The 14,401-nt window shown below is 46.4% G+C and overlaps 1 pseudogene; it reads right to left on the reverse strand.

Moving 5' to 3' along the window:
- Positions 1 to 11,887: 11,887 nt before the first annotated feature.
- LOC143998097 (SCAN domain-containing protein 3 pseudogene) lies at positions 11,888 to 13,762 on the reverse strand (annotated as a pseudogene).
- Positions 13,763 to 14,401: the final 639 nt, after the last annotated feature.

Here is a 14,401-nt window from a genome sequence, read left to right on the forward strand (position 1 = left end):
AAACCTGAAAAAAAGGTGCCCTAATAGAAAGGGCTTCGAGTTCACTTACTCTCCTTGCTGTAGTGATTGCCACCAAAAATACCGTTTTGAGAGTGATCAATTTTAACGAGCAAGGTTCTAACGGCTCAAAAGGTTCCCCTGTGAGAACCTGTAAAACTAAAGAAAAATCCCGACTGGGAAGGGGGCGACCAAAGGCTTGGTCTTCGCCTACTTAAGGCTCTGAAGAACCTTACTATCCCAAGGTCTGACATTAGATGTCTATCCAGAAATACGCTTGAAACGGATACCTGACTCTCCAATGTTTCAGGGCTAACCCTTTATCTGCCCCTGACTGCAGGACCTCTAGAACGGCCCCCGAGCTGCGCTCATTGAAGGAGTTCTCTGTGCCCCAGCTATTGAACCGCCTCTATACCTTCAGGAAAAATGGTCTGAGCTTCCATTTACCTGCAATTCAAAAGAGTGGCTACTAAACAGTCTGAGACCCCTTTGCCCTTCGGTAATTCCTCAGTAGCCAAGCTGCAAGGTTCCACCTGGGGACAGCAGATTGGACCCTGGGAAAGGAGACACTCCTAGACCGGGAAAAAAACCCAGGGGAGTTCCACCGACAGGCCCTTCAGAATGGAGAACCACGGCCTCCTGGGCCAATGAATTGCGATTAGAAAGAGATGGTAATCTCCACCTGGAACTTCCTTAACCCTGCAGGAATCAGGACGGGAATCAGGACGGGAAGGGGGAAAGCATAGCACCTAGAGAAACCCTAAAGCCCCGTACACACGAGAGGACTTATGTCCGACAGACTTCCGAAGGAGTTCCGTCTGAGTTCTGCCGGAGTTCCGACGGAGTTCTGACGGACTTTTCGGCGGAGCGGACTTGGCCACACACAATCACACTAAACTCCGACGGATTCGAACGTGATGACGTACGACTGGACGTTGAAAAGTCCGCTCGTGTGTACGCGGCATAAGTCTGTGCTTAGTGCGTCTGCTCCCGACATCCCATCTCCCCTGCTCATAGAACGGGAGATGGCTTCTTTCGCGTTTTCCCTTGGGGAAAAAGAAGTCTATCGAAGGAATCCCCCTCCTTTCCGCCGGATCACTGGAAGGACAGGAATTTAACATTTGGTCCATCTGAGGGTGGCTTTCGCTAAGGCCCCTAAGGCTCTGCTCCAGAAGCCCCCGTCTTATTGACGTAAGCCACTGCCAAGGGATTGCCTCCATGACTCCTACCTAATGTCCCCAGAGCACTCTCTGAGGGGTCCTGAGAACCAGATCTACTGCTCTCAACTCCCTCCAATTTTGAGGGTCTCTTTGACTCGTTCCTCCTTGGATATTGGCCAAATCCACTCTAGGCCTTGTGACAAACATGTTCCCCTTTCCCACCAAAGGGACTTTAAAATACGGGCTGTGTAGTATTATCTCAATGCTCTAAGTCGGCCATTCACTGCCACCTTGCCAGCACATGACTGTCAGCTGTGACCTTTGCCATTCAGTGATCAGTCGTGAGCCACCGTGCTAAAGCTAGCAACGGACACCCTCGTGATTTGGCACAGGATGGACTAGAACTCATAGACATACGCAACCCAACAGCAACCTGCGCCTTTGGGAGACGGCGCGCATTGTCACACGCCACCGCTCCTGGCTTCTTTACCTGAGTTAGAACCGAAACCAAAGAGTCCTAAGACCCCCTACTGTGGTCCCAAACCTTCAAGATGAATAGTTTGCAGAGGACGGTAACGTAACCCCGTCCACTGAACAGCTAGGAGCGTGGGTGTCAGTAAGCTCAACCTGACCTTCCTCACTGAGTTCTGACGGTTGCTCTGGAGAAACCACAGTGCTTTGTTTACCTTCCGGATTTTCTCCAAGGAGGGAAGCCCCCCCTTTTTTTTTTTTTTGTTGTTGAGCCCAGCACCTACCCCAGGAAGGTGACCCCTTGGGAAGGAGTTTCCCTAGGTTCAGAGGCCAACCCAAGCTCACTAATAGGTCCTTTGTAAGCTGTGGATCCCCGTTCAACTGCGCCAGAGAAGGGACAAACAGGAGAAGATCGTCAAGATACATGATCACAGAGACTACCCTGAGAGGCAGGAAGGATAGAACCTCTACCATCGCTTTGGTGAAGATACGAGGGAGAAGGGGATAGCCCAAAGGGGAGTGCTTTGAACTGAAGGTGTAGCACCCCTACAGAGGTTATCACTGCCAGCCTGAGGAAACGCTGGTGGCTCTCTGTGATGGAAATATGCAGGTATGCATCCTTACTATCGATGCCCTGAAACGGTCCTGGTGGAAGAGGTGCCCTCACCCTGTGACTAAAACCAACCAAAAACTTCTGTAGGTGACCAAGACACCCAGACGATTCAGGATCAGGATGAGCCTGAACTTTTCCGAAGGCTTGCAAACCACAAATGAGAGAATAGAAGCCTTGCCTGTTTAACCTGCTGGGACCTTTATTACCACTTCCTATTCCTCTAACTCCTGAAGAGGAAAGAAGGGCACATTTTGTCAGCTCAGTGACAAGGAGTCTCAAAGGGGGAAGCTCTGAAAACTCCACACGGTAACCTCTTCTGATGATCCCCAACACAAACTGGTTGGAGGTGATCATCTCCCACTGGGGGAGGAAGGACCCTTTTTAACTGCTCCCCCTATTTTTTCTTAAGGGGAAAGGCCTCTTTCTTATAAGCCGTGCGATAGCACTGCTTCAAGACCTGGCCCAAACAGCAGGTCTCCTCTAAAGAAGAATTCCACAGAGCTTTGATCTGGACGCCCTGTCCCTCTGCCATGTCTACAGCCTTAAGGCCCTCCAGGCTGAGTTGGTCAGAGCCGAGGACCTTGCATACAAATCAAATGGATTGAGCCGAAGCATCCGCAGTGTATGCCAACTCCTTAAGCAGCACGGGAAAAGGAGGATAGAAAAGACTCCTCTGCCGTCATTGCTTCATCTGGATAAGCCAATACTTTGTACTACGAGCCACCACTGTGGCTGCTATGGCAGGCTTAGAGATTTCCTTATGGTAACACCCAGGCATTTTCAAACCATAGGGTCTGAAAGTACCCCCATGTCCCCCAGGACAGGTCAGTATGCCTGGACATCTGAGAAAAGGCCGCATCTAACCTGGGGGATTTTATTCCAGATGAGAGCCTCCTCTTCCGCCCAAGGAAACCTTTGCTTTAATGCCCCAGAAAAGAAAGGTTTTCTTTCGGGATCCTGCCATCCCTGATGGCATTGATCAAGACGTCATGACCCGGGAACACCCGCTTCCCCTAGGCCCTAGTACATCTGATCGTGGGGTGACAGTGCCTCCTAAGTGATTGAACAGCTCTCAAGAGCCTATCCACCTCATCCAGGGGAAGTTTATACCGTGAGGTTCTTTTGGGTTCCCCATCCAAGTCCTCACCTCAGCTTCCCCTTGGGAGTCTGAGACGGCTCTGTCAACTTCTTCCTCAACTTCCCTCTGGAACCCTCTGGATTCTCCCTAAACTGTGGGAGGAACAACCATTGGGTTAGGTGGAACACTCTGCTGTGCTGGTGAAAAGAGCGCTCTGGAGCTGAGGCCATTGGAACCCTCACAGAAGCCGCCAGATCTGCACCCTGTTCTGCTGCCTGCTCTCTAATGGCACCCAAACAGAGCTACGGACTGAGCTATCCAGGCCTTTAATACACTCCTTGCAAAGTGCCTTGAACCAGGAATTCCCCAGAGGCTCTACATGAAGGACACTTCCTCCAAGAACCAAGGGGGGACCTGCTTAAGTCTTTCTGAGATACCGAAGTAAAAGAGAGAGAGCAGCATAAACTTTAAAAGAAAAAGAAAAGAAACACCAGCACTACTTAAGAGGACCACCGGGAGTGCCCCCTCCTAGGATCAGTCTCCACCTGGATCCCAGACGCACTGCCCTTCCCCCCGACCACCTAGGGGGAAAACACACCAGTGGAGCTACTGGTTATAAGGTAAGGGAACCCCTCTCCAGGGCTATTACCTTTGGGTGGCTGGTGCCGTTAATTCCAGGAGCACTTGAAGCCACTGCTTCGGACATTCTCCTGTTGAGGAAGAGTGGTACGAACGTGCCTCCAACAGCTACCTGTGCAACTGTAGAAAGAGAGGCCGCACCAGCCGAACGCTAGGTTCCCCTCCACGTGCCGCGTCCGGAACCGGAAGACGCGGATCCAACGAAGAGGTCCGCCCCCACCGGAATTGACGTCGCCCGCCCACCGGTCTGGCCTCTAGCTCCCAGCCGACTGAATACACAGGGGGACCTTGGACGTCCTCGTTGCAGCGCCCCACTGGGCGAAACGGAGGGATGAACCTCCCCAAAAACTTCCTGCTTTCCCCAAGCGAAGATTGGAGTGCGTATAGAGAAAAAGGTCAGTCAAAAGTTCAGCTTCCCCAGCCGACCGGACTGCCTGTTCCGTTAAAACACCCGCGGGTGAACGAACGGACGACCCTGTAAAACTTCCTGCTTTCCCCAAGCGAAGTTTAGGGTGTATAGACAGTACGAACACTTCAGCTCCCCGCTGATCCGACTGTCAAAGGGCGACCGATAGACGGTCGGATAGCCGAGTGGGGCCGGAGCTCCGCTCGGATAGCTTCAGTCTCACCAACCGAATTCAGCTAAGGTTCCTTAGCGGTGTCTCCCCATCGGAGGAAACACCATAACTGAGGAATGAAGGGAGGAGGAGGCTTAAATCTTGAAAATGAAGGCGGTGTTTCCTAAGAGGGGAGGAGCCAGTGTCTCTCTAAGGTGGCTGTCCTGAAAGACGATTGGGGAAAACTTGAAAGGGAGTCTTCGGGAGCAAGGAGGACATTGTGGGGGTTATTTACTAAAGGCAAATCCACTTTGCACTGCAAGTGCACTTGAAAGTGCCTGTAGATCCGAGGGGGATATGCAAGGAAAATAAAAAAAACATTTTAGCTTGCACATGTTTAGATGATAAAATCAGCACAGCTTCCTCTCATTTCAGATCTACCCCTTAGATTCAGAGCAATGGCACTTCCAAGTGCACTTTCAGTGCAATTTCAAGTGCACTTGCAGTGCACAGTGGATTTACCTGTCGTAAATAACCCCCTGTGAGTATTACAGCTCTGTGCAGGGATTTACAAAGGGAGATACTGCCACATGTGGCAAGTCTCTTTGGAAGACAGCAGTGTGCCTAAATCTTCCCTGCCTTGCCCTGGGAGATCTCCAGAGAGTCAGTCCGGTAGACTGTTGAAGAGAGTCAGTCGGATAGACTGGTGAAGGAGCAACCGGGTGGGCTGGTGAAAAGGAGCTGGGACCAGGGTCTACAGGGGAGATGGAGGTACTCCAGAATGCAGTTGACAACCCATTGTGTTACTTTCTAAAAAGGGATTGAGTTCGTAGCCTGTACGAGGCTGTTTCTGAGCTAACACAGACTGTTAGCTACTAAAAAGGAATCAATTGGAGTTGTACAGAGCAATCAATTGCAGTTGAATATATGGATATGTGGAGTATATGGAGGAAATTATATGGAGGAAGTTGTCCCTAGTTTTGACACTAACAAGTTGTGCATCTCATAATTCCTTACATGGTTACATAGTAGATGAGGTTGAAAAAAAAGACACAAGTCCATCAAGTCCAACCTGTGATTAGATGTCAGTATTACATTGTATGTCCCTGTATGTTGCGGTCATACAGGTGTTTATCTAATAGTTACTTGAAACTATCAATGGCCCCCGCTGAGACTACCACCTGTGGAAGGGAATTCCACATCCTTGCCACTCTTACAGTAAAAACCCCTCTATGTAGTTTAAGGTTAAATCTCTTCTTTTCTTCTAATTTTAATGAGTGGCCACGAGTCTTGTTAAACTCCCTTTTGCGAAAAAGTTTTATCCCAAATTGTGGGGTCACCAGTATGGTATTTGTATATTGAAATCGTATCCCCTCTCAAGTGTCTCTTCTCCAGAGGAAATAAGTTCAGTGCTCGCAACCTTTCCTCATAACTTATATCCTCCAGACCCATTATTAGCTTTGTTGCCCTTCTTTGTACTTACTCCTTTTTCAGTACATCCTTCCCTGAGGACTGGTGCCCAGAACTGGACAGCATACTCCAGGTGCGGCCAGACCAGAGTCTTGTAGAGCGGGAAAATTATCATTTTACCTATGGAGTTGATCCCTTTTTTAATGCATGTTTGCTTTGTTAGCAGCAGCCTGGCATTGCATGCCATTACTGCGCCTATCTACTAGGACCCCCAGGTCCTTTTCCATCCTAGATTCCCTCAGAGGTTCTCCCCCAGTGTATAGAATGCATTCATATTTTTGCCACCCAAATGCATTATTTTACATTTTTCTACATTGAACCTCATTTGCCATGTAGTTGCCCACCTCGTTAATTTGTTCAGATCTTTTTGCAAGGTTTCCACATCCTGCGGAGAAGTTATTGCCCTTAGCTTAGTATTGTCTGCAAATACAGAGATTGAACTGTTTACCCCATCTTCCAGGTCGTTCAAGAACAAATTAAATAGGATTGGTCCCAGCACAGGACCCTGGGGAACCCCACTACCCACCTCAAACCATTCCAAGTACTCCCCATTTATCACTACCCTCTGAACTCGCCCTTGTAGCCAGTTTTCAATCCATGTACTCACCCTATGGTCCATGCCAACAGACCTTATTTTGTACAGTAAACATTTATGGAGAACGGTGTCAAATGCTTTTGCAAAAGCCAGTTACACCACGTCTACGGGCCTTCCTTTATCTAGCTGGCAACTCACCTCCCCATAGAAGGTTAATAGATTGGTTTGGCAAGAACGATTCTTCGTGAATGCATGCTGATTACTGCTCATTACTAAAATCTTGTATATAGTGCCTTATCACGAGTTTACATACTATTGATGTTAGGCCAACTGGTCTGTAATTCCCAGGGATGTATTTTGGGCCTTTTTTAAATATTGGTGCTACATTGGCTTTTCTCCAGTCAGTAGATTGTCAGTAAAAATTAGGAACAATGGTCTGGCAATTACTTGACCAAGTTCCCCAAGTACCCCCAGGTGCAAGCCATCTTGTTCCAGTGATTTATTAATGTTAAGTTTCCCAAGTCAAATTTTAATTCTGTCCTCTGTTAACCATGGAGGTGCTTCCTGTGATGTGTCAATAGGATAAACACTGCAGTTTCGGTTACTGAAGCCCCCAGATTCCCTCGTGAAGACTGAGAAGAAGAATAAATTCAGTACCTTCGCCATCTCCCCATCCTTTGTAACCAGATTTCCTTCCTCATTCTTTATGGGGCCAATATGGTCTATCCTCCCTTTTTTATTGTTTACATACTTAAAGATTTTCATGGGATTTTTTTTGCTCTCTTCTGCTATGTCTTTCACGTTCATCTTATCTTTCCTTATTGCACCCTAACATTTCTTGTTGCATTCTTTATAAAGTCTGAATGCTGATGATGATCCCTCAACCTTGTATTTTTTGAAGGCCTTCTCCTTTGCATTTATATGCATTTTTACATTGGAGTTAAGCCATCTAGGACTTTTGTTCGCTCTTTTAAATGTATTACCCAATGGGATGCATTGACTAATGCCCTTATTTATTATGCTCTTCAAGCAAACCCATCTCTCCTCTGTGTTCTTTGTTGCTAAGATTTTATCCCAATTTATGCCTTCTAGTAAGGTTGGTAGTTTATGGGGATGGGGATAGGAATCTCAGAATTCCTATCCCCATCCAAGTTATTACCCCCTAATAAAAACAGAAAACAAAAGCTCAAGGGCTGTGTTTGGATGAAAGCTGAAGATGTTATGTGCCTGACTGTGCAGCAGTGGGGAACCCTGTTATCTGTAACCCCTACAGAGTAGTATACGCTATAGGATTGTAAATTACCTTGCACATCTTTTTGGTGCCCTAAGGAGAAGTCTTAATGCTGTGTGCTTAGTGTGCCATGGACAACATGGTGTTAACTGTGAGAGGGGCTTAAAGGGGTGTGGTTAAATGAAATAAAAGAACTCTTGTTTCCATAAAATATGCTTAGATTGCTTTACCCCAAGTAATACATGTATAAACCTCAGCCCAATCATTTAAAAAATAATAAAACTCTTTCCTTTACCATGGAGGTAAGTGCAGTAGGGACCAAGGCTGTTCGTCCACTTTTTCATTTTCTTTAAGTACAGAGGGTATTATGGTATGTCCTGGAAATGAGTGTGGAATGTACAGCGGTATACAGTATGCAGGAGTGTGGAGTGTATACTGGTATGTGTAGGAAAGAACTGCAAGGTGTATGACATTATGTGCAGGAAATTAGTGCAGAGCATTTGAAGGTAGGTAGTATTTGCAGGAGAGGAGTGAGGTTGGTGTAACAGTAACCAGTATATGCAGGAGAGGAGCATAGAGTATACAGTATACTCTTAAATGTATGTGATGAAAAGAAATGTGGACTGTATGACAGCAGTTAGCACATGCAGGAGGCGAGTCTTTCACTTTTACCACCCCCAACCACTCCCCCATTGGCTGCAGAGGCTGGGCGTACATACAGTACATGCTGCAGCCACAGTAGTTTGCTTTGGGCCACTGACTCTGCAATTGCGCTAATGTGGGGTTAAAGCAGGCATCTGGGAACAGAGATAAGGTAAAATTCACTGCTATCGAACTTAAAGGGCTCCTTCACACTAGTGCAGGTGTCTGAAGAGCAATCCACATTTGGATCTCTCTTTGGAGGGCATTGTATTGCCTCCACACTGCCTGCTTTATCTCCTTCATCCCTATGGCTGCAGGGCAGCATTCACTTGAGAGGCTCATACTCGGCTGGCACTAAACCTGCTGAAAGCATCAGGGGCTATAATTTTTTACCATGGCCTTGAAAGCAAAGCATCACAGCGGCAACAAGTGAACACCCTTGGCTAATGCCTCTGAGGTAGTGGTTGGGGGAGGCTGTAAAAGTGTGACTCAAACTCAGAGTTTTACTGACACCCCCCCCCCCCCCAACCACTAGTGTGAACAAGCCCCAATTCACTGCAGAGGTCACTAGATAGCGGTATTCACAGAGCAACCGTACCAGTACTAGTTTAACACCCATCTGTACATACTCTCCTCACAAAAATGAATCCTGCTCTCAATTTCTCCTAACACATGTAAGCCACCTTAACAATTATAGGGGTGTACAGAAAAGATATTCTGCGCTCGTGCCGACGGTCGTGGTGCAAAATGGTAGAATTTTCAGACGATAGATGTGTAGAGAGATCATGTGTGTCCCGCTGCCTACACTGACTGGGGGAAGTCCAAATAGGCTAAGTAAGAAAGAAGAAAAAGGCGCCTGATCTAACACATGAATCAAAATAATAGAGTTTATTCTAGACAAATAGATGAATACAAAGAAAAATACTACGTGTTCATAACTTTTTACTAACTTTTAATTCTAACCTAACTTTTTATGAACACATAGTATTTTTCTTTGTATTCATCTATTTGTCCAGCATAAACTCTACTATATTGATTAATGCGTTAGATCATGTGCCTTTTTCTTCTTCTTTCTTACTAAGCCACCTTAAAGCGGGAGTTCCGCGTTTTTTTTTTTTTTTTTTAAAGCCAGCAGCTACAAATACTGTAGCTGCTGACTTTTAAAATAAGGACACTTACCCGCCCAGCACGATCGTCTCTCGGGTGCTGCCGCCGCCATCTTGGGTATGGGAATCAGGAAGTGGAGCCTTGTGGCTTCATTTCCCGGTTCCCTACTGCGCATGCGTGAGTCGCGCTGCGCAATAAGGATGGTCCCCGCTGTCTCTGGGATCCGTATGTTTCCCAGCAGACAGCGGGGGACCTGCGGAAAGGGGCGGAAATATCCACAGATTCTGCGAATATCTATGCCGGAAGTGGGTGCAGATACCTGTACTGTACAGGTACCTGCACCCCCCTCCCCCTGAAAGGTGCCAATTGTGGCGTCGGAGGGGGGGAGGGTTCCAATGAGTGGAAGTTCCACTTTAGGGTGGAACCCCGCTTTAACACCCTTTGTTGAGTTCACCACATAACAAAAAAAACACCAATGACTTACTATACAGTATGCAGCAACAAGCAGACACTCCTATAACATCCACAGAGCAGCCTGTGTTCCGTCAGATTAGGCAACCTGTCAGAATGTGTAACGGAAGTGATGTTTTGCTACACCCTGCGCTCATCCACAGTAAGGATATAGTGAGAAGGGGCAAGCGGACATCTTGTTATACCCACCTTTTTAGAATTTTGCATGTTACACTTTATTTATAGCAGTAAACTGAGGTTATATAGTGAAATACAGTGCTTAGAACTCTGTCTGACTTTTTAGATGTTGAATTTTAAAAGCAGCCAACTTATGTCAGATTAGCAAACCTGTGAGATCAGCACGCACGCCGCTGCTTTTAAAATTCAACATCTAAATAGTCAGACTTCTAAGCACTGCATTTCGCTATATATCTGTGTGGATGTGTGGCAGGGTTCCCACTCTGTAACAAATCAAAATCCACTCTCCTACTCTGCCAATCATGGTGTAAAGACGGGGCTGTCCCCCCTAGAGGGACTACAACTGCCTTACTGTCCCCCATCAGCCAGCTATAGAGCCCACAGTAAGGTGACCAGATTTTTAAAATGAAATCTGGGGACATATTTTTTATTTTATTTTTTACTAGTAATGGCAGCAATCAGTGACTCATAGCGGGACTGCGATATTGCGGTGGAAAAAAAAATCGGACAGTAATGCCGGGTACACACGACCGGTTTTCCCATCGGAATAAACTCTGAAGGTTTTTCCGACGGAGTTCTGCTGAAACTTTCTTGCCTATACACGATCACACCAAAGACGACTGTCTAGAACATGGTGACGTACAACACGTATGACAGGACTAGAAAAAGGAAGTTCAATAGCCAGTAGCCAATAGCTTCCGTCTCATACTTGCTTCAGAGCATGCATTGTTTTTGGTCCGTCGGAACAGCATACAGACGAGCTGTTTTCCCGATAGGAAATGGTTCCGTTGGAAATATTTAAAACATATTCTATTTCTAGGTCTGTCAGAATTTTAGAAGGAAAAAAAAAGTCAGATGAGGCACACATACGATCGGAAAATATCCAATGAAAAGATTCCGTCAGACTTTTTCTGTCGGACATTCTGCTCGTGTGTATGCGGCATTAATGACACTTTTGACACTTTGTGGGAATCAGTGACACTAATACAGTGATTTGTGCCAAAAATATGTACTGTCACTGTACTAATGACACTGGGAAGGGGATAACATCTAATGCAATCAATGGATTAAATGTGTGCCTAACAAGTGTTTTCTCACTGTGGGGCAGGTGATTTTACTAAGGGAAAACATAGATCCCTGTACCTGCTTTGTAGGAACACAGGATCAATGTCTTCCACACTGACAGAATGGCAAACTGCCTTGTTTACATAGGCAGACCACTAGCAGGATCCGCCAATTGGCTCTGACACCCAGAAATGCAGGATCATGTATAAAAGTGATCCTGTGCAGTGTGACTGCCCTGTAGCAGTAAATCTGCTATCAGACAATCAGCAACTGGTAAAGATCATCAACATTATGATAACTCACAGACAGTGAACTGTGAGTTCTGATATCATCCATTATGCCAGTGGTCCCCAACCTTTTTGGCACCAAGGACCGGTTTTGTGGAAGAATATTTTTCCAAGGCCCGGTGGGGGGGGGAGGAATCGCGATGTGGTGCGTTATCGGTTCAATCATCCTGATACCATAATATCGGGACGATTGAAGTGCATTATTTATATTATTACAATATAATACAATGATTATATAGTTCAACTCACTGTAATGTAGAATCAGTGGGAGCCCCAAGCTTGTTTCCCTGCAACTAAACAGTGTTATGGTGTCAGGGTGACTGAAGCACGTTATTTCTATTACATTGGAATATAAAATGAAATAGTTCTACTCACCATAATGCAGAATCAGTGGGATCCCTGAGCTTGTTTTACTGCAACTAGGCGGTCCCATCTTGGGGTGATAGGAGACAGTGACACTCGAAGTGTGTTGCTTATGTCCAATCTGCTCCGTAATCTTGTTTTGGTTGCTGTCACTGCAGAAAATCCAGCTTCACAAAGATAGGATGTTGGAAATGGCAGCAAGCTTTTCAGTGCTTTTGTGGCAATTGCAGGATATTCTGCCTTGACTTTAATCCAGAACGTATGGAGGTTTGAAGTCGTCTCAAACATACTTTTAAGGCCACCATCATTTGCGATCTCAAGCAGTTGATCCTCTTCTAGCACGGACAGAGTGGATTCACCTGGCTTATTCACAAATGGGTCACGGATCCATTCCTTCCCAATTCGGGGGTCTTTTGAGGATGGGAAATAATGTTCAAATTCTTTTGAAAGCTTATAGAGGTGATCATGCACCAGCTGTGTGAAAGAAGGTTCTGGCTCAGTCTCTTTCAAAAGCTCTGATAAGGTTGGAAACATGTCAAAAATACCATTGTTGACTCGTCGCCCCCATAATTCCAGTTTGGCTTTGAATGCAGCCACTTTATCAGCAGACTTAAACACAGTTCTCATTCTCCCCTGAAGTGACAGATTGAGTTCGTTGAGCAGGTTAAATATGTCACACAAGTAAGCAAGTTTTGTGACCCATTCTGTGACACTGAAATGTGCTGCAAGTGGTGACTGTTTTTCAGAAAGAAATCTCTGGAGCGGCTCTCCTAACTCAAACACTCTGCTCAGTGATCTACCTTTAGAAAGCCATCTCACTTCTGTGTATAAGAGAAGACGTGTGTGCTCTGCATCCATCTCCTCACAGAGCTGTTCGAACAGACGTGAGTTAAGGGCATGTACTTTAATGTGGTTGATTATTTTAATCACAGCCTGCAAAACGTTGTTCAGTTCAGGTGACATTTTTCGGCTAGCCAGCATTTCTCTATGGAGGACACAGTGCGTAGACTCACATTCGGAAGCAAGCTCCTTGACCCGAGTGGTAAAACCAGAAAGCCGCCCAGTCATGGCAGCAGCTCCATCCGTGCATACACCAACACAAAACGACCAATTCAGTTTTCCTGACATATACTCATTTAAAGAATTGAACAATTCTGCAGCTGTGGTGTTGGTCGGCAAGAAGAGTGCACATAGCATATCCTCATGGACATCCTCCTGGAAAACATATCGAACAAAAACAAGCATTGTTGCCTTGTTGTCAACATCAGTAGACTCATCGACTTGTATGGCATACCATGGTGACTCCTTAATTCTCTCTATCAGTTGCGTTTCAATATCCTCTGCAATTTCATTTATTCGTCTAGCTACAGTGCTAGCCGAAAGAGGAACATGCGCCACCTTTTCAACCGCAGCCTCTCCTAAAATTTCACGGCAAATGTCCTTTGCAGCAGGCAGGATCAACTGTTCTCCGATTGTAAATGGTTTCTTAGATTTAGCAATACGGTTAGCCACTAAGAATGAGGCTCTCAATGCAGACGCATTTATCGAAGAGGTGGTCTTCAATAATTGCTTCTGTCCTTCGTGTTCACGTTTTTTTCTTTTGAAAAACTCAACCGGCTTGTCTTTTAATGAAGGGTGTTTTGTCTCCATATGGCGAAGCAGTTTTGAAGGTTTCATGGCTTCATTGGATAGCCACTCACCACATATTATACAAAGCGGGTTTGGAGAATGTGAATCACCTGATGCAATGAACCCATAATTTAAATAGGACTCTTGGTATTTTCTTTTAAATGCAGCTTTCTTTTTGTTTGCAGTCTTAGAACAGTCTTCTGTTGTCTCATCATTGGGTCTTTGCCCCTTTTCAAAAAAGCTCTGCAGTGACATTTGTTTTTTACTCATTTTGGCTAGTTGGCAAAGCCTGCCACCAGATGGGAATTGCACTGCTGCGGCCTGTCTTCAGATGGGAATTGCCACTGCTGCGGCCTGTCTTCAGATGGGAATTGCCACTGCTGCGGCCTGTCTTCAGATGGGAATTGCCACTGCTGCGGCCTGTCTTCAGATGGGAATTGCCACTGCTGCGGCCTGTCTTCAGATGGGAATTGCCACTGCTGCGGCCTGTCTTCAGATGGGAATTGCCACTGCTGCGGCCTGTCTTCAGATGGGAATTGCCACTGCTGCGGCCTGTTTCAGATGGGAATTGCCACTGCTGCGGCCTGTCACTGCTGCAGCCTGTCTTCAGATGGGAATTGCCACTGCTGCGCCCTGTCACCAGATGTGGATTGCCACTGCTGCGCCCTGTCACCAGATGTGGATTGCCACTGCTGTGACCTGTCACCAGATGTGGATTGCCACTGCTGTGACCTGTCACCAGATGTGGATTGCCACTGCTGTGACCTGTCCCCAGATGTGGATTGCCACTGCTGTGACCTGTCCCCAGATGTGGATTGCCACTGCTGTGACCTGTCCCCAGATGTGGATTGCCACTGCTGTGACCTGTCACCAGATGTGGATTGTCAATGTCAGCTGCCAGCAGATGTG

The sequence above is a fragment of the Lithobates pipiens genome, unplaced genomic scaffold, assembly GCF_037356315.1.
Source record: "Lithobates pipiens isolate NorthernLeopardFrog02 unplaced genomic scaffold, aLitPip1_a1.2 Scaffold_19, whole genome shotgun sequence".
In the NCBI taxonomy this organism is placed as follows: domain Eukaryota; kingdom Metazoa; phylum Chordata; class Amphibia; order Anura; family Ranidae; genus Lithobates; species Lithobates pipiens.